The following is an 18,882-nucleotide window of genomic DNA, read 5'->3' as shown; positions in this document are numbered from 1 at the left end:
TCACATTGGAGAAAACAGAGGCCCCTGTTTTCACAGAAGGTGACCAGAATGCCATTTGTGCCATTTGTTTACAAATGAATGAATTGCTTACGTAGGGAATTCAGACTATTTTGGACTGGTAGTAGTTGATCCAATACCTCAATGCTAACGAGGATAATTTACACTTGAATGACGGTTGTTAGCTTTGACAGTTAGGATTGCTCGTTTGCATTTTCTCGCTACAATAGGGCAAAACCATCCTTATATATCTTGCTTCAAAGCAACTTTCTGGATTATTATATCACCTCAATTGTTCACTTTTTTTCATTGGCTTAATATTGGCATGTGGATTAGTGGCAGCTCGGTGTTACAGGGGTAAGTGTTTGTGCCTCACAATACGAAGGTCCTGGGTTCGATCCTGGTCTCTGGATATTTCGGTCTGGAGTTTGTATGTTCTCCCAGGGCTCCGGCTTCCTCCCAGCTCCAAAGACATGTCCTTGGGGATAGGTTGATTGGCAACACTTAATTAATCCTACTGCAGACTTGGGCCACATGCGGCTCGTTATGCTTTTCCGGGCATTCCCAAATAGTTGTTTTAGATGTTTAAGATGTAAAGGGTAGCTGCCATTATGATGTGCAGTGATGTTTTCTAATGACTAAGTCTTCAACTATTCTAAGTCTTTCAATGGTTAGAATCTGCGCTTTTGCATAATATACCAGTTACTATGGTAATCCAATTAGTTACTACAGTAATCAAATTAGTTACTACAGTAACGTAATTAGTAACTATGTTAATCTACGTCACATCCGCTCTGACGAGGCACCAAGCAGTGTAGGCGGGAAAAGGGTTTCCACAGACAACGAAGGAGATATTCACAACAAAGTTCTAAAGCTTAGTGATACATCACATACATCAGAGTGTAGGTGGGTTTATTTGGTACCCTTCGCGTTCATTTGTCACTGTTAAGTTGCATTTTTGTTGCGTTTCACTTGATTGTAAAATATGTCGATCAAAAGGGGGTGTGACATTCGTATATTGTCAATATTCAGTGTTTTATCGTTCATAGAAAAATGTGAAATTCCATTCTGTTTTTTAAGGCGGTCTGTCAAAACGTTTTTAGCATTCAATCAGACATTACTGTGAGGTTTTGTATTAGTGTTCCTAAAAATAAATAACCGGCCCCCAGACACATTTTTTTCTCTAAATGTGGCCCCCAAGTAAAATAATTGCCCAGGCCTGTTCTTGTGTGTGAATGTGAGTGAGAATGTTGTCTTTCCATCCGTGTTTGCCCTGTGATGAGCTGGCGACTTGTCCAGGGTGTACCCCCTACTTCTGCCCGAATGTAGTTGAGATAGGCTCCAGCACCCCCTGTGACCCCCAAAGGGACAAGCGGTAAAAGATGGATGGATGGATGGATTAATGGATCGCTGGGAGGACGGTTGGTAAAACGCGGTCATGACTCGTGAGTAAAGTGCGGTCGCTTCAAATTGACACAACGTGTGTGACTTTGAGGAATTTTTGACACGTTTTGTCTGGCGTTGCTTCCTTATTTGTCATTATTCCAAAATTATTCTAATGTGGAGCAGTGTCAGCTAAACTGAATGTGACATCAACGTGTCACAATTACATTGGTCAGCCGGAACAAAAAATACCTGATAGCAGCATCATTAGTCCAGAATTTTCACGGTCCTCATGGACTTAGCCAATTAGGGAACCGGTACCAAGAAATACCGGTACTATTTGTGATTAGGAAACATACACATGGGAGGTTGGGTGTCACCTGTGCAGCAGTTTTATTAGAACTGGGTGCTGTAAGATTTTCTAGATTTCGACATTATTTCGACATCATTCAATCACTTTTAATGTTCCGTCCATCCATCTTCTTCCGCTTATACGAGGTCGGGTCGCGGGGGCAGCAGCTTAAGCAGGAAAGCCCAGACTTCCCTCTCCTCAGCCACTTCGACCAGCTTCTCCCGTGGGAACCCGAGGCGTTCCCAGGCCAGCTGGGAGACATAGTCTTCCCAATGTGTCCTGGGTCTTCCCCGTGGTCTCTTACAGGTCGCACGTGCCCGAAACACCTCCCTAGGGAGACGTTCGGGTGCCATACTGACCAGATGCCCGAACCACCTCATCTGGCTCCTCTCGATGTGTGCTTTAGTTTGAGCTCCTCCCAGATGATAGAGCTTCTTACCCTATCTGTAAGGGACAGACCCTCCACCCAGCGAAGGAAGGTGATTTGGGCCGCTTGTACCCGTGATCTTGTCCTTTCGGTCATAGCCCAAAGCTCATGACCATTGGTGAGGATGGGAACGTAGATCAACCGGTACATTGAGAGCTTTGCCTTCCGGCTCAGCTCTTTCTTCGCCACTTTGTCACTTTTAATGTTGATTCTTTTTACATATTTTCCAAAAAAAAACCCATGCTCTACTTGTTATGCACACCAATGATGGATTGATTATAATTCAATTGTGGGTACGCGTACCCCTGGGGTTTTTTGAAGGTATGCCAAGGGGTATGTAAAAAGTTTTGAAAATATTCAAAAAAATAGCAACAATTCAAAAATCCTTTTTAAATATATTCATTGAATAAAACTTCAACAAAATATGAATGTAAGTTCATAAAGTGTGAAAAGAAATACAACAATGCAATATTCAGTGTTGACAGCTAGATTTTTTTGTGGACATGTTCCATAAATATTGATGAATGATTTATTTTTTTGTGAAGAAATGTTTAGAAATAAGTTGATGGATCCAGATGGATCTCTATTACAATCCCCAAAGAGGGCACTTTAAATCTGTATTTATAATTGAATCACTTGTTTATTTTTCAACAAGTTTTTTTGTTATTTTTATATATTTTATTTCCAAATTGTTCAAGAAAGACCACTACAAATGAGCAAAATGTGCACTGTTATACAATTTAATAAATCAGAAACTGATGACATAGTGCTGTATTTTACTTCTTTATCTCTTTTTTTCAACCAAAAATGCTTTGCTCTGATTAGGGGGTACTTGAATTAAAAAGATGTTCACAGGGGGTACATCACTGAAAAAAGGTTGAGAACCACTGGATTATACTGTATGTGCATCTGCAGGTTTTATGTATTAAATATGAGACCATAAGGCAGTGGTTCTTAACCTTGTTGGAGGTACCGAACTTCACCAGTTTCCTATGTGCATTCACCGAACCCTTCTTTAGTGAAAAATTCAAGACACAGTTCGATGTTTTTGGTAACACTTAAGTATGGGGAACATATTCTAAATCAGTGATTCTCAACTTTTTTTCAGTGATGCACCCATTGTGAACATTTTTTTAATTCAAGTACCCCCTAATCAGAGCAAAGCATTTTTGAGAAAAAAAAGAGATAAAGTAGTTAAATACAGCACTATGTCATCAGTTTCTGATTTATTAAATTGTATAACAGTGCAAAATATTGCTCATTTGTAGTGGTCTTTCTTGAACTATTTGGAAAAAAAGATATAAAAATAACTAAAATCTTGTTGAAAAATAAACAAGTGATTCAATTATAAATAAAGATTTCTACACATAGAAGTAATCATCAACTTAAAGTGCCCTCTTTGGGGATTGTAATAGAGATCCATCTGGATTCATGAACTAAATTGTAAACATTTCTTCACAAAAAAATACATCTTTAACATCAATATTTATGGAACATGTCCTCAAAAAAATCGAGCTGTCAACACTGAATATTGCATTGTTGTATTTTTTTCACAGTTTATGAACTTACATTTATATTTTGTTGGAGTATTATTTAATAAATATAAAGGATTTTTGCTATTGTTAGAATATTTTAAGAAAAAATCTCACGTACCCCTTGGCATAACTTCAAGTACCCCCTTTTGAGAACCACAGGTCTAAGCAACAAATACTTAATTTAGAGTTATTTGGACATTAAGGGAGCATATTCTAAGTAATAACGACTTAATTTAGAGTTATTTGGTTAGGATCAGGGTTAGTGGGTTAGGGTTACAATAAGGCCATGCTGAATATCAATCAATCAATCAATCAATTGTTACTTATATAGCCCTAAATCACCAGTGTCTCAAAGGGCTGTACAAACCACAACACAAACCACTACGACATCCTCGGTAGGCCCACATAAGGGCAAGGAAAACTCACACCCAGTGGGACATCGGTGACAATAATGACTATGAGAACCTTGGAGAGGAGGAAAGCAATGGATGTCGAGCGGGTCTAACATGATACTGTGAAAGTTCAATCCATAATGGATCCAACACAGTCGCGAGAGTCCAGTCCAAAGCGGATCCAGCACAGCAGCGAGAGTCCCGTTCACAGCGGAGCCAGCAGGAAACCATCCCAAGCGGAGGCGGATCAGCAACGCAGAGATGTCCCCAGCCGATACACAGGCAAGCAGTACATGGCCACCGGATCGGACCGGACCCCCTCCACAAGGGAGGGGGGGACATAGGAGAAAGAAAAGAAGCGGCAGATCAACTGGTCTAAAAAGGGAGTCTATTTAAGGGCTAGAGTATACAGATGAGTTTTAAGGTGAGACTTAAATGCTTCTACTGAGGTGGCATCTCAAACTTTTACCGGGAGGGCATTCCAGAGTACTGGAGCCCGAACGAAAAACGCTCTATAGCCCGCAGACTTTTTTTGGGCTTTGGGAATCACTAATAAGCCGGAGTCTTTTGAACACAGATTTCTTGCCGGGACATATGGTACAATACAATCGGCAAGATAGGCTGGAGCTAGACCGTGTAGTATTTTATACGTAAGTAGTAAAACCTTAAAGTCACATCTTAAGTGCACAGGAAGCCAGTGCAGGTGAGCCAGTACAGGCGTAATGTGATCAAACTTTCTTGTTCTTGTCAAAAGTCTAGCAGCCGCATTTTGTACCAACTGTAATCTTTTAATGCTAGACATGGGGAGACCCAAAATAATACGTTACAGTAATCGAGGCGAGACGTAGCAAACGCATGGATAATGATCTCAGCGTCTTTAGTGGACAGAATGGAGCGAATTTTAGCGATATTACGGAGATGAAAGAAGGCCGTTTTAGTAACGCTTTTAATGTGTGACTCAAAGGAAAGAGTTGGGTCAAAGATAATACCCAGATTCTTTACCGAGTCGCCTTGTTTAATTGTTTGGTTGTCAAATGTTACAGTTGTATTATTAAATAGAGGTCGGTGTCTAGCAGGACCGATAATCAGCATTTCCGTTTTTTTGGCGTTGAGTTGCAAAAAGTTAGCGGACATCCATTGTTTGATTTCATTAAGACACGCTTCCAGCTGACTACAATCCGGCGTGTTGGTCAGCTTTAGGGCCATGTAGAGGTGTCATCAGAATAACAGTGAAAGCTAATACCGTATTTGCGTATGATGTCACCTAGCGTATGACTAGTTAAGAGCCAAAATGTTACTAATTTACATGTTAATAAGCACCTACTGTATATTAATGGTGAATATGTTCCCCATACTAAAGTGTTACCATGTTTTTTTTTACTGGTGCACAAAATGAACCGTGCATAAACATCACCTTGTTCAAACAACAAAACCAACACAGGGCGGTATAGCTCGGTTGGTAGAGCGGCCGTGTCAGCAACTTGAGGGTTGCAGGTTCGATTCCCGCTTCCGCCATCCTAGTCACTGCCGTTGTGTCCTTGGGCAAGACACTTTATCCACCTGCTCACAGTGTCACCCACACTGGTTTAAATGTAACTTAGATACTGGGTTTCACTATGTAAAGCGCTTTGAGTCACTAGAGAAAAGCGCTATATAAAATTTAATTCACTTCAATTCACTTCACTTCAGCTGTTGCCGTATCTGTAATACGCCGATAGGGAGAAGTTTGTACAGACACGATGAGTCTGGTGTGTTTTGACCTCCGCCAAACCCCTGAGGCCGACTCACCCAACCCGAAGGTTCGATCGAACCCAGGTTAAGAACCACAGCCATAAGGAGTAACCGATTGTTGAGCTCTAATGCAAGGTGAAAATAACCCCGCTCCACTGACTCCGAGCCTTCTTCCGTTTGTTTTTGATCTAATTGGATTAGTTTCTGATGTTGGCACCAGCCGACGTGTGCTAGGACAGCACGACGCTGGTACCCTTTGAATAATCCCAGAAAGAAATGGCCGCTCCTCTCACAGGAGGGTTTGTTGGTAATAAAACGTGACAACGTGCGAGCGCGTCGGCCTTTTAATGAGAACGCCGGCCGACATCATAAACTCACATTATGCCCCAAACAGCATGAATTAATGAAGACACACAACCTCAAACACCTTGCACCTCACACTCCGGGTCGGCGTTATGACTTGTTTGGCTAATGCGAACGGATCGGGTCCCGCCCCGCGCGCCGGCGGTGCCATACATTCCGGCCCAATTGGCTATAGGCCGGTTTTAAATAGGCCCCGGAGTGACTGTGTGGGCGTGGAGGCGCGTATAGCAGAATAAAGCTGCGAGTTAAATTAGCTGATCTCAGCAGGTTGTCTTGGGGGAGCTTCTAATGTGTGTGTGTGTGTACCTCTCCACTTCGCCACCGTGTTTCCTGAGCTTGGCATCCGCATTCTTTCCCATCCCCTGCAAAAGGGCGAAGTTAGCGCCTCCTGCTTGAGCTTCCTTTTCGAAGGGGATGTTCGCCCGCCTGCGTCATTCGTCATTGTTTATTTTACCTTTTTTTTTTTTTAGGGAGTAAGTGCAGTCAGTCAGTTGCCTCATGAATATAATGGACTCGACAAAATGCTGCATCACTGCCAAGACTATAATCCTTAAAAAAAGGTAAATGCTCATCCGTCAGTGGGAGTTTTTTGTTCCCTCCTAATAAAAAACTGTCGACAGAGCGACACACAAAAGGCACATTTTTTTTTTTTTTTTTTTGGGTTTGGACAGCAGTGAGGCGTGCATTTTGTTTGCATTGACGCAGTTACGGTTGTACAAGGGGAAGAAGATGGCAGAGACAGGAGGGACGTCAATTTAGCTCTACTTAATATATATATATATATATATATATATATATATATATATATATATGTCTTGATTGGATTATCCAGAGAATAGTGCTCGATACCGTGGTAGAGCGCAATATGTAGGTGTGGGAAAAATCACAAGACTACTTCATCTCTACAGAAGTGTTTCATGAGGGGTTCCCTCAATCATCAGGAGAATGTAATGGAAGCATTCACATACAATGGTTTATATAGGGCACAGAGTGGGTGGGTACAGGCAGGCGTAGGGGCGTGGTGATTGGCTCATGTGTTACCTAGGATGTGTTTCCGTCTGTGGCGGCATGTTGAAATGATTTCACTGCGCTTGTTGAGAGATGACAGATGTGGATGATGTATAATAAACAGTTTCTCTTTCAAGCATAGGTTGCATCTTTTATTACCACTGTTGTAAGGTGTGCTGGACGCAAGAATTTGCCATGTTATTGAATATTCAACATTATTGTCTTTGAGGTTCCAAATGTGTTTGCTGAGTTCTGTAGAATTCCGCAAAGTCTGGTTTCTAAAGGAGGCCTTGTGATTATTCCATCCTGTTTTGAACGCTCCTTTGGTTAATCCTACGTACGTGTCGGATGTGTTAATGTCCTTGCGTATTACCTTTGCTTGGTAAACGACTGATGTCTGTAAGCACCCTCCGTTGAGAGGGCAATCAGGTTTCTTGCGACAGTTACATTCCTTATTGGTTTCACAGTCGTTTAGTCTGGGGGTAGGCAGTCCTTTTGCAATTGCAATTTCGACAATTCGCCAAGAGTGGAGTCGGCTGTCTTGGTTGCTTTGTTGGGTCTGCTCCTATCTCTGGCCATGCTCCCTCCTCCCCAGCGGACGATGGCTTGGAACAGGCAGAGGCCACCACAGTGGATATGTTTTTTTTTACTTTTTATTCATAGCTGTATGTAGAAGTGTCTGGTTGTATCTGCTGCTTTAATGTCTTTAATGTCCTCTGTGTTCTTTGATGTTTGATGTTTCCCTCTTACACACATGTAAGAGGGATGTGTACTATGGCTATGAGTTGTTGTTTTTTTCCCTTGGCCTCAGTCTGCACCCCCTCTCCAGGGCCCAGGCTAAGACCGATTTTTTTATTTTATTTTAATCTTCTATTTTTTTCTCCCCCCCTGTTTACCTGTATGTCATCTTTTTTGTAAGGGGCGCTGGAAGCCGGCAGACCCGTCAGCGATCCTGTTCTGTCTCCCTGTAATGTTTGTCTGATCTTGAATGGGATTGTGCTGAAAATTTAAATTTTCCTGAAGGAACTCTCCTGACGGAATAAATAAAGCACTATCAAGTTTATTTTTTGTAAAGTAGTAATTGGAGCACATACCTGTTGGTCACAAAAAACATTCATGAAGTTTGCTTCTTTTAAGAATTTATTATGGGTCTACTGAACATGTGAGCAAATGTGCTGGGTCAAAAGTATACATACAGCAATGTTAATATTTTTTTACAGATAGATAAATAGTACTTTATTGAATCCTTCCGGGAATGTATATGTCCCTTGGCAAGTTTCACCGCAATAAGGCACTTTTGGTAGCCATCCACAAGCTTCTAGTTGAGTTTTTGACCATTCCTCTTGACAAAATTGGTGCAGTTCAGCTGAATTCGTTGATTTTCTGACATGAACTTGTTTCTTCAGCATTGTCCACACGTTTAAGTCAGGACTTCGGGAAAGCCTTCATTCTTGCGTGGGTCAAATGCAGAGGGTATTTTCACCACACCTTGTGTGTGTGTGTGTGTGTGAGTGTGAGACTAACAGTGGTACTGTAACTTTACTTTTTTTCGATTCAAACCGATTCTCGCCAAGTATTATTTGGTGTAATTATTAGTATGAAACACTTTCAAAACAGGTGTGTAAAAAACCTTCCAGATGCATGGATATAGCCTAAAAACGTATTTTTAAATATGGAATCTTATAAATAAAAATATTTTTATAATGTAACTTATTTTAGCGATTTTTTTTGTGTGTGATTATAAATATATTTAGAATTGTGTTAAATAGAAATTGTGATTTGGATGTGAATCAGTTTTTTTGTACCCTTCCTATTTAGCAGTGTCTGCTTTTACACACTTTGATTGAGCGACAGGAAGTGTACATTCATAAGTTGGAAGTAGAAAATATATCCGTAGTTAGTCGGTCAGCAGTTTCAATACATTCATACTATAGTGTAAAGTCGCAGTTAAGTCATAGTTTTGCAATTTATTTCTTATTTTCTTCAGGGTCGATAGTACCGTCTTCTTCCGCTCAGCCCACAGCTCCGTCAATATGACACATGCTTTCATCAAGTTCTCTTCGGTGATGTACAGCGGGCTAAATTAAAAGCTTTGGCCGCCATGTGAATAAACCCTGCTGTCAATCGTCAAACATCCATTCGTATCGATCCGTCGTTTCTTTGTCTCTACAGCCACTAGAGCGGAGGTCAGCAACCCGCGGCTCTTATGTGCCGCCTTACTGGCTCCCTGGAACATTTTTTAAAAAAGGATTGAAAATTCAACAAGATGGGGGAAAAATACAAACAAACGCAACAGTTTGTTTAGATGTACAATCTTCCACTCCTCTGTCTCATTTTGTCCACAAAACGTTTTATACTGTGCGTGAATGCACAAAGGCGAGGTTTGTCGTTGACTGCTGTGGAGTGCTATTTAAGCATATTTGGTAAGTGCATGACTACAAGCTAATCCATGCTAACAAGCTATCTAGGCTAGTTGTATGTACATTGCATCATTATGCCTTTTTTATACAAACCCCGTTTCCATATGAGTTGGGAAATTGTGTTAGATGTAAATATAAACGGAATACAATGAATTGCAAATCCTTTTCAACCCATATTCAGTTTAATGCACTACAAAGACAAGATATTTGATGTTCAAACTCATAAACTTTATTTTTTTTTTTGCAAATAATAATGAACTTAGAATATCATGGCTGCAACACGTGCCAAAGTAGTTGGGAAAGGGCATGTTCACCACTGTGTTACATCACCTTTTCTTATAACAACACTCAATAAATGTTTGGGAACTGAGGAAAGATCAGATAGTACTTTATTTATTCCGTCAGGAGAGTTCCTTCAGGAAAATTACAATTTTCAGCACAATCCCATTCAAGATCAGACAAACATTACAGGGAGACAGAACAGGATCGCTGACGGGTCTGCCGGCTTCCAGCGCCCCTTACAAAAAAGATGACATACAGGTAAACAAGGGGGTGGGAGAATAGAAGATTAAAATAAAATTTAAAAAATCGGTCTTAGCCTGGGCCCTGGAGTGGGGGTGCAGACTGAAGCCAAGGGAAAAAAAAAACAACTCATAGCCATAGTACACATCCCTCTCACATGTGTGTAAGAGGGAAACATCAAACATCAAAGAACACAGAGGACATTAAAGACATTAAAGCAGCAGATACAACCAGACACTTCTACATACAGCTGTGGATAAAAAGTAAAAGAAACATATCCACTGTGGTGGCCTCTGCGGTGTTCCAAGCCATCGTCCGCTGGGGTGGGGGGAGCATGGCCAGAGATAGGAGCAGACCCAACAAAGCAACCAAGACAGCCGACTCCACTCTTGGCGAATTGTCGAATTTGCAATTGCAAAAGGACTGCCTACCCCCAGACTAAACGACTCTGAAACCAATAAGGAATGTAACTGTCGCAAGAAACCTGATTGCCCTCTCAACGGAGGGTGCTTACAGACATCACCAAGACAGCCGACTCCACCCTCGGCCAGTGTCCAGTCCGCATGGATGAGCGAGGATACGTCCAAGGTGACTGAGGTGTCCGACACCTGCTCACCCAGTCAAGACACCGCGAAGCCTCTCCGTCCCAGCGCTCAGTGCCAGCTCCGCAGTCCTGTCCCCTCATCCGCATCTCCTCCAGTCCCTCCAAACAGACTCTGGTGTGGCAGAGACCCAGCAGCTGGTCTCCATGGCCAAAAGGCTCCCGGGAGGAAGATCCAGAAGTCCACAAAAAAGCACCACAGAGGTCACAAAAGTGCCACCCCTTGTCACACAGTCCCAAAGGGTCCTGGACCAAAATGCAAAAAATATATATATAATAACACGTGAAAACAAGAGGGAAACATAAAAGGATGACACAAGAGCACAGAGCTCCTGCCTACAGCTGCCACTACAGCAGCGCCATCTTGGAAAAAACTTGGAAAGTAACTTGTTGAAGGTTTGAAAGTGGAATTCTTTCCCATTCTTGTTTTGTGTAGAGCTTCAGTTGTTCAACAGTCCGGGGTCTCCGCTGTCGTATTTTATGCTTCATAATGAGCCACACATATTTAATGGGAGACAGGTCTGGACTGCAGGCAGGCCAGGAAAGTACCCGCACTCTTTTACTATGAAACCACGCTGTTGTAACACGTGGCTTGGCATTGTCTTGGTGAAATAAGCAGGGGCGTCCATGATAACATTGCTTGGATGATAACATATGTTGCTCCAAAACCTGTATGGACCTTTCAGCATTAATGGTGCCTTCACGGATGTGTAAGTTACCCATACCTTGGGCACTAATGCACCCCCATACCATCACAGATGCTGGCTTTTGAACTTTGCGCCTAGAACAATCAGGATGGTTATTTTCTTCTTTGTTCCGGAGGACACCACGTCCACAGTTTCCAAATATAATTTGAAATGTGGACTCGTCAGACCACAAAACAGTTTTCCACTTTGCATCAGTCCATCTTAGATGAGCTCGGGCCCAGCGAAGCCAGCGGCGTTGTTTGGTGTTGTTGATAAATGGGTTTTGCTTTGCATAGTAGAGTTTTAACTTGCAGTTACAGATGTAGCGACCAACTGTAGTTACTGACAGTGGTTTCATGAAGTGTTCCTGAGCCCATGTGGTGATATCCTTTTTTACACTGATGTCGGTTTTTGATGCAGTACCGCCTGAGGGATGAAAGGTCCGTAATATCATCGCTTACGTGCAGTGATTTCTCCAGATTTTCTGAACCTTTTGATGATTTTACGGACCTTAGATGGTAAAATCCCTAAATTCCTTGCAATAGCTCGTTGAGAAATGTTCTTCCAAAACTGTTCGACAATTTGCTTACAAATTGGTGAACCTCCGCCTATCCTTGTTTGTGAATTACTTAACATTTCATGGAAGCTGCTTGTATACCCAATCATGGCACCCACCTGTTCTCAATTAGCCTGCACACCTGTGGGATGTTCCGAATAAGTGTTTGATGAGCATCCCTCAACTTTATTGGTATTTATTGCCACCTTTCCCAACTTCTTTGTCAGGTGTTGTTAGCATCAAATTCTAAAGTGAAAGATTATTTGCATAAAAAAATAAAATGTTTATCAGTTCAAATATGTTGTCTTTGTAGCATATTCAACTGAATATGGGTTGAAAATGATTTGCAAATTATTGTATTCCGTATGGAAACTGGGTCGGTAGGTGTATTTGATCTCATTTAATGTCCTTTACTTTTATCCTCATTTTAAATAATTTAGTTCTGCATGTCTCATGACACATTATCTGTATGTAATACCGGCTGCGTTTCAGATAGTTGTCTGTGTGCCATGTTGTTCCAGACCACAGCAAACAATACCTAGCTTGCCAAATTTTGTGAAAAAAAAAAAAATAGTTTAAAGAAGACAGCCTGTCGTTTATTTTAACTTTGACACATTTATAAAATATGTCTAATATGTTCAGCCCTTCACGGGCTCCACGGTGGCAGAGGGGTTAGTGCGTCTGCCTCACAATACGAAGGTCCTGCAGTCCTGGGTTCAAATCCAGGCTCGGGATCTTTCTGTGTGGAGTTTGCATGTTCTCCCCGTGAATGCGTGGGTTCCCTCCGGGTACTCCGGCTTCCTCCCAGTTCCAAAGACATGCACCTGGGGATAGGTTGATTGCCAACACTAAAATTGGCCCTAGTGTGTGAATGTGAGTGTGAATGTTGTCTGTCTATCTATGTTGGCCCTGCGATGAGGTGGCAACTTGTCCAGGGTGTACCCCGCCTTCCGCCCGATTGTAGCTGAGATAGGCGCCAGCGCCCCCCGCGACCCCGAACGGGAATAAGCGGCAGAAAATGGATGGACATTTATACTTTTGGCCATTAAAAGCCAGTAATTTACAGGAGTTAACTCACTTTCTGAGTAGCCTCTGATTTACTAATGGTTTCTAATGTTGTAAAAATTTAACAAATGAATATTAAATTTCAACATTTCTGTCAACGAACATTTGCTTCAGCCTGCGACACATAGTTATTTTGATAGTAGGCTATAATAGCTAATATAGACACTTATATTGTGTGTTGTCTTCATAATAACACTCATTTACGGCTTTTCATTTTTTGCAGCTCCAGACAGATTTTTTTTACTATTTATTTTTGGTCCAGTAAGACTCTTTCAATGTTTTGGGTTGCCGACCCCTGCACTAGAGGGTGCATTTCCATGGTATTTGTACATTAGCGTGGTTTGTTGTGCTGTATCAAGCCGTGTATTGCAGCAGCCTGGCAGGTGATTCATTATGCTCTTACATAAACGCAAAACATACGTTTATATAGCACAGCGCCATCTCTCAAGCGGGGATCAATGACGCTCATTCATGTTGTCATCTGACATGGCTTTGCGCACAATGAGAGGATGATGCAGGCTCCCCGCGCGCTGCCAGACATGTCCTCTCGCGTGGAAAAACACACACACACACACACATTCTTGTATTTCATACCTTCTTGGGACCTCTGAAAAATGCCTACCTCTTTAGGACCACCCTATCTAGATATACAGTATAAAGATCTGTATTTACAACATTCAATCAATCAATCAATCAATCAATGTTTACTTATATAGCCCTAAATCACTAGTGTCTCAAAGGGCTGCACAAACCACTACGACATCCTCGGTAGGCCCACATAAGGGCAAGGAAAACTCACACCCAGTGGGACGTCGGTGACAATAATGACTATGAGAACCTTGGAGAGGAGGAAAGCAATGGATGTCGAGCGGGTCTAACATGATACTGTGAAAGTTAAATCCACAATGGATCCAACACAGTCGCGAGAGTCCAGTCCAAAGCGGATCCAACACAGCAGCGAGAGTCCCGTTCACAGCGGAGCCAGCAGGAAACCATCCCAAGCGGAGGCGGATCAGCAGCGCAGAGATGTCCCCAGCCGATACACAGGCAAGCAGTACATGGCCACCGGATCGGACCGGACCCCCTCCACAGGGGAGAGTGGGACATAGAAGAAAAAGAAAAGAAACAGCAGATCAACTGATCTAAAAAGGAGGTCTATTTAAAGGCTAGAGTATACAAATTAGTTTTAAGGTGAGACTTAAATGCTTCTACTGAGGTGGCATCTCAAACTGTTACCGGGAGGGCATTCCAGAGTACTGGAGCCCGAACGGAAAACGCTCTATAGCCCGCAGACTTTTTTTGGGCTTTGGGAATCACTAATAAGCCGGAGTCCTTTGAACGCATATTTCTTGCCGGGACATATGTTACGAAGAGGGTCAAGTAAGCATGTTGTCTGTTTTATTCCATTTACACGTTGTAACAATTCCTCTAATGTTATTTCCTCAAAACGAGAGAAACTATTTTGGAGGGTAGTATCCGCCGTATATACCATAGTATCAGTGTTAATAGAACCCCGTTGTAGCTGGGACGCATTGTCTTTAATCTCCTTTCTAATGACTTCAATTTTCTTACTAAAGAATTGCATAAAGTCATCAGCTGAGTGGGTTGAGCTACTGGAAGGAGTCATTAATATTATATGCAAACTACGCAAATATGAAAAAGCCTGTTATGAAAAATGAGTTGGAATTTCACAAGAAAAACTTAGAATGTTGGCAGTATTATAATAAAAGTTGTCACTTTGCTCAACGCAAGTTAAAATTTTACAAGAACAACTGAACATTTGTGCAATGTTGTGATAAAATTTGGAACTGTACTCAACAGTTTTAATCTTACTGGTTAGAGGGTCCGCCCTGAGATCGGTAGGTCGTAAGTTCTAGTCCCGGTCGAGTCATACCAGAGACTATAAAAATGGGAGCCATTACCTCCCTGCTTGGCACTCAGCATCAAGGGTTGGAATTGGGGGTTAATTCACCAAAAATTATTCCTGGGCGTGGCCACCGCTGCTGCTCACTGCTCCCCTCAGCCTTCAGGGGCTGATCAAGGGTGATGGGTAAAATGCAGAGAATAATTTTGTCACACCTGGTGTGTATGTGACAATGATGGGTACTTTAACTTTACAAGAAAAACTTAAATTGTTGGCAATTTTATGATAAGAGTCGTAATTTTTTTCGACAAGTCAACATTTTATAAGAAGACTTTGGAATTTCGGCAGTATAATAACAATAATCTGAATTTTACATGGCAAAATTATGACAGAAGTCAACACTTTACTAAAAATAAGGTTACTCTTTTACAAGAGCAACAACAAAAAAGGGCAATTTTGCGATAAAAGTCTGAATTTCATGACAAATGTCACCATTTTGCAGTAAAAAGTCATAATTTTACGAAAAAAATTGCAATATTACCGTATCAGAAAAAATGAGCAATTGTTCCCAATTTTATAAAAAAAAATCGACACATTGTGAGAAAAAGACTGCTATTTTTATTTTTTTTTATTTCTAGAATTTTTTGTTTGTAATTGTTTTTTTTGTAATCTTCATTATTTACTTCAATGTATTACAGTATGTCTCTATATACATATTTATTTATTTGTTTTATTAATTGTGTCCAAAGGGGGGGGGGGGGGGGGGGGCATTTCAATTTACTTAGACACACTTGTTATTTCATATATTGACCCAAGGGGGAGCACTTTTAAAACCGACACACAGTCAATTTGAAAAATCCCTTCTTCTTGGGACCGTCCTCGTTTTTTTTTTACATATTTTTTTTTATTAATTTTGGCCAAAAAGGGTGCATTTCATTTTTTTTTACACGCACTTGTTATTTCAAATGTTGACCCGAGGGGGAGCACTTTTAAAACTGAAACACAGTCAATTTTTAAAAAATCCCTCTTTTTTGGGACCACCCTAATTTTTTTTACATGTTTTTTTAATTAATTTTGGCCAAAGGGGGGGCGTTTCAATTTACTTAGACACACTTGTTATTTCATATATTGACCCAAGGGGGAGCGCTTTTAAAACCGACACACAGTCAATTTGAAAAATCCCTATTTCTTGGGACCGTCCTCATTTTTTTTTTACATATTTTTTTTAATTAATTTTGGCCAAAAAGGGTGCATTTAAATTTTTTTACACGCACTTGTTATTTCAAATGTTGACCCGAGGGGGAGCACTTTTAAAACTGACACACAGTCAATTTAAAAAAAAAATCCCTCTTTTTTGGGACCACCCTCATTTTTTTTACATTTTTTTTCTTTTTTTATTAATTTTGTCCAAAGGGGGGGCATTTCAATTTTCTTACACACACTTGTTATTTCATATGTTAACCCAAGGGGTAACACTTTTGAAACCAACGCACAGTCAATTAAAAAAAAATCCCCTTTTTTTTGGACCACCCTCATTTTTTATAAATTTCACCACTAGGGGTGCAAATGAGACATTCTCTATTAGATGCAATAGTTTTCCATATTGGGGCCATGATTTATGTCCTAACTTGTTCACACCTCCTCATATGGACGGTACTTTTCCGTGTTGATGTCTCAAGGAGGGTAGAAACACAAGAACGAACAAACACACACACACAAACACACACAAAGCGTTGATATTGCCTATGCTGATGGAAATGTCTCTGTTTGCCTTTCAGACACAATCCGTTTGGGCAGCCATCTTGTCTCCTTTGCTTCTCCGCCGCAAAGGTAAGTTTATCGCTGGATAAAATGGGCTCCTCTGTCTGGAGAGTTAGCAGCGGGGTCCTCATGCATCGCTGGTTATAGATTTTAGTCACCGCTTGCAGGCCGTGACTACTGGCGCTGCAATGAAAGGACTCCGAGTTCAAGGTGTCGCTGCTTGAACGAGAAAATAAGGGGGATGTCAAAGTTGAGATACTATACTTAGAGTCTTTTGATTATCTATTGTGCAAAGTGCACACACACCCACACACACACACACACACCCTTATTCTCTGTGAAGGATGGCTCTTACGTGTCTAAATGCACCTGCAGGTACGCCGACGATGGCGGCTCACCATGTGGGTGGCTCTTCAAAATAGGCCAACGAAACACGCTGTTCTCCTCGCATTCATCTTATTTGAATCTGCCCGCAGTCGCTGCGGATTAGCGCGCCGCTCGCGAGTCGGGCTTAAAAAGACACGCAGAGTGAAGAAATAAATGCACGTCGGACGTTTAACTATATTGCCAAAAGTATTTGGCCACCTGCCTTGACTCACATTTGAACTTGAAGTGCCATCCCACTCCTAACCCATAGGGTTCAATGTGGGTCCACCTTTTGCAGATATTACAGCTTCAACTCTTCTGGGAAGGCTGTCCACAAGGTTGCAGAGTGTGTTTATAGGAATTATCCACCATTCTTCCAAAGCCGCATTGGTGAGGTCACCCACAGAAGGCCTGGCTCTCAGTTCTAATTCATTCCAAAGGTGTTCTGTCGGGTTCAGGTCAGGACTCTGTGCAGGCCAGTCAAGTTCATCCACACCAAACTCTGTCAACCATGTCTTTGTGGACCTTGCTTTGTGCACTGGTGCAGAGTAATGTTGGAAGAGGAATAAGCCCACTTCAAACTGTTCCCACAAGGTTGGGAGCATGGAATTGTTCTTAAGTGTTTCGGTATCCTGGAGCATTCAAAGTTCCTTTCACTAGAAGCGAAGCCCAACTCCTGAAAAACAACCCCACACCATAATTCCTCCTCCACCAAATTTCACACTCGCCACAGTCGAGTCCAAAATGTAGCGTTCTCCTGGCAACATCCTAACACAGACTCGTCCATCAGATTGCCAGATGGAAAAGCGTGGGCGGCATGGCGTAGTGGGTAGAGCGGCTGTGCCAGAAACCTGAGGGTTGCAGGTTCGCTTCCCACCTATTGACATCCAAATCGCTGCCGTTTTGTCCTTGGGCAGGACACTTCACCCTTGCCCCCGGTGCCACTCACACTGGTGAATGAATGATGAATGAATGATTGGTGGTGGTCGGAGGGGCCGTAGGCGCAAACTGGCAGCCACGCTTCCGTCAGTCTACCCCAGGGCAGCTGTGGCTACAGATGTAGCTTACCACCACCAGGTGTGAATGAATGATGGGTTCCCACTTCTCTGTGAGCGCTTTGAGTATCTAACAATAGAAAAACGCGATATAAATCCAATCCATTATTATTCTTATTATTATCATCAGTCCAGAGAAGGCTTCTCCACTGCTCTAGAGTCCAGTGGCGACGTGCTTTACACCACTGCATCCCACGCTTTGCATTGGACTTGATGATGTATGGCTTAGATCCAGCTGCCCGGCCATGGAAACTCATTCCATGAAGCTCTCTGCGTGCTGTACGTGGGCTAATTGGAAGATCACATGAAGTTTGGGGCTCTGTAGCAACTGACTGTGCAGAAAGTCTTTGCACTATGCGCTTCAGCATCCGCCGACCCCTCTCTGTCAGTTTACCACATGGTGGCTGAGTTGCTGTTGTTCCCAAACTTCCATTTTCTTCTACTAAATATGACAGTTGACTTTGGAATATTTAGAAGCGAGGACATTTCACAACTGGATTTGTTGCACAGGTGGCATCCAATGACAGTTCCACGCTGGAAATCACTGATAAATGTTTGTAGAAACAGTCTTCATGCCTAAGTGACTGATTTAATGGTGATTAGGACACCTGATTCTCATCATTTGGATGGGTGGGCCAAATACTTTTTGCGATACACGTAGTGTATGTGGTGCCGCGGCAATCGCAACATCTCCTTGACGATTTGGAAGCGCAGATTTAAGATCGGCATCTTCATAAGTACATCAAGTAATACGTACGTGATTAATATTAATTACATAAATATTTAGTCCTGGTTTGT

At 41.9% G+C, this 18,882-nt stretch overlaps 1 protein-coding gene across 3 annotated transcripts in view; it reads left to right on the top strand.

Moving 5' to 3' along the window:
- The window catches only part of lingo2 (leucine rich repeat and Ig domain containing 2), an 801,437-nt gene that overhangs the window by 193,052 nt on the left and 589,503 nt on the right, over positions 1-18,882 (top strand). For all 3 annotated transcript variants that reach the window (XM_061891801.1, XM_061891802.1, XM_061891803.1), the window contains exon 2: positions 16,681-16,732. The gene's annotated coding sequence lies outside the window, so the exon portion shown is untranslated. The remainder of the gene's footprint in view (positions 1-16,680; positions 16,733-18,882) is intronic.

The sequence above is a fragment of the Nerophis ophidion genome, linkage group LG29 (assembly GCF_033978795.1).
Source record: "Nerophis ophidion isolate RoL-2023_Sa linkage group LG29, RoL_Noph_v1.0, whole genome shotgun sequence".
NCBI lineage: Eukaryota > Metazoa > Chordata > Actinopteri > Syngnathiformes > Syngnathidae > Nerophis > Nerophis ophidion.
The sequence above is the reverse complement of the archived record's forward strand: the minus strand, read 5'-3'. Positions and strand labels throughout refer to the sequence as shown.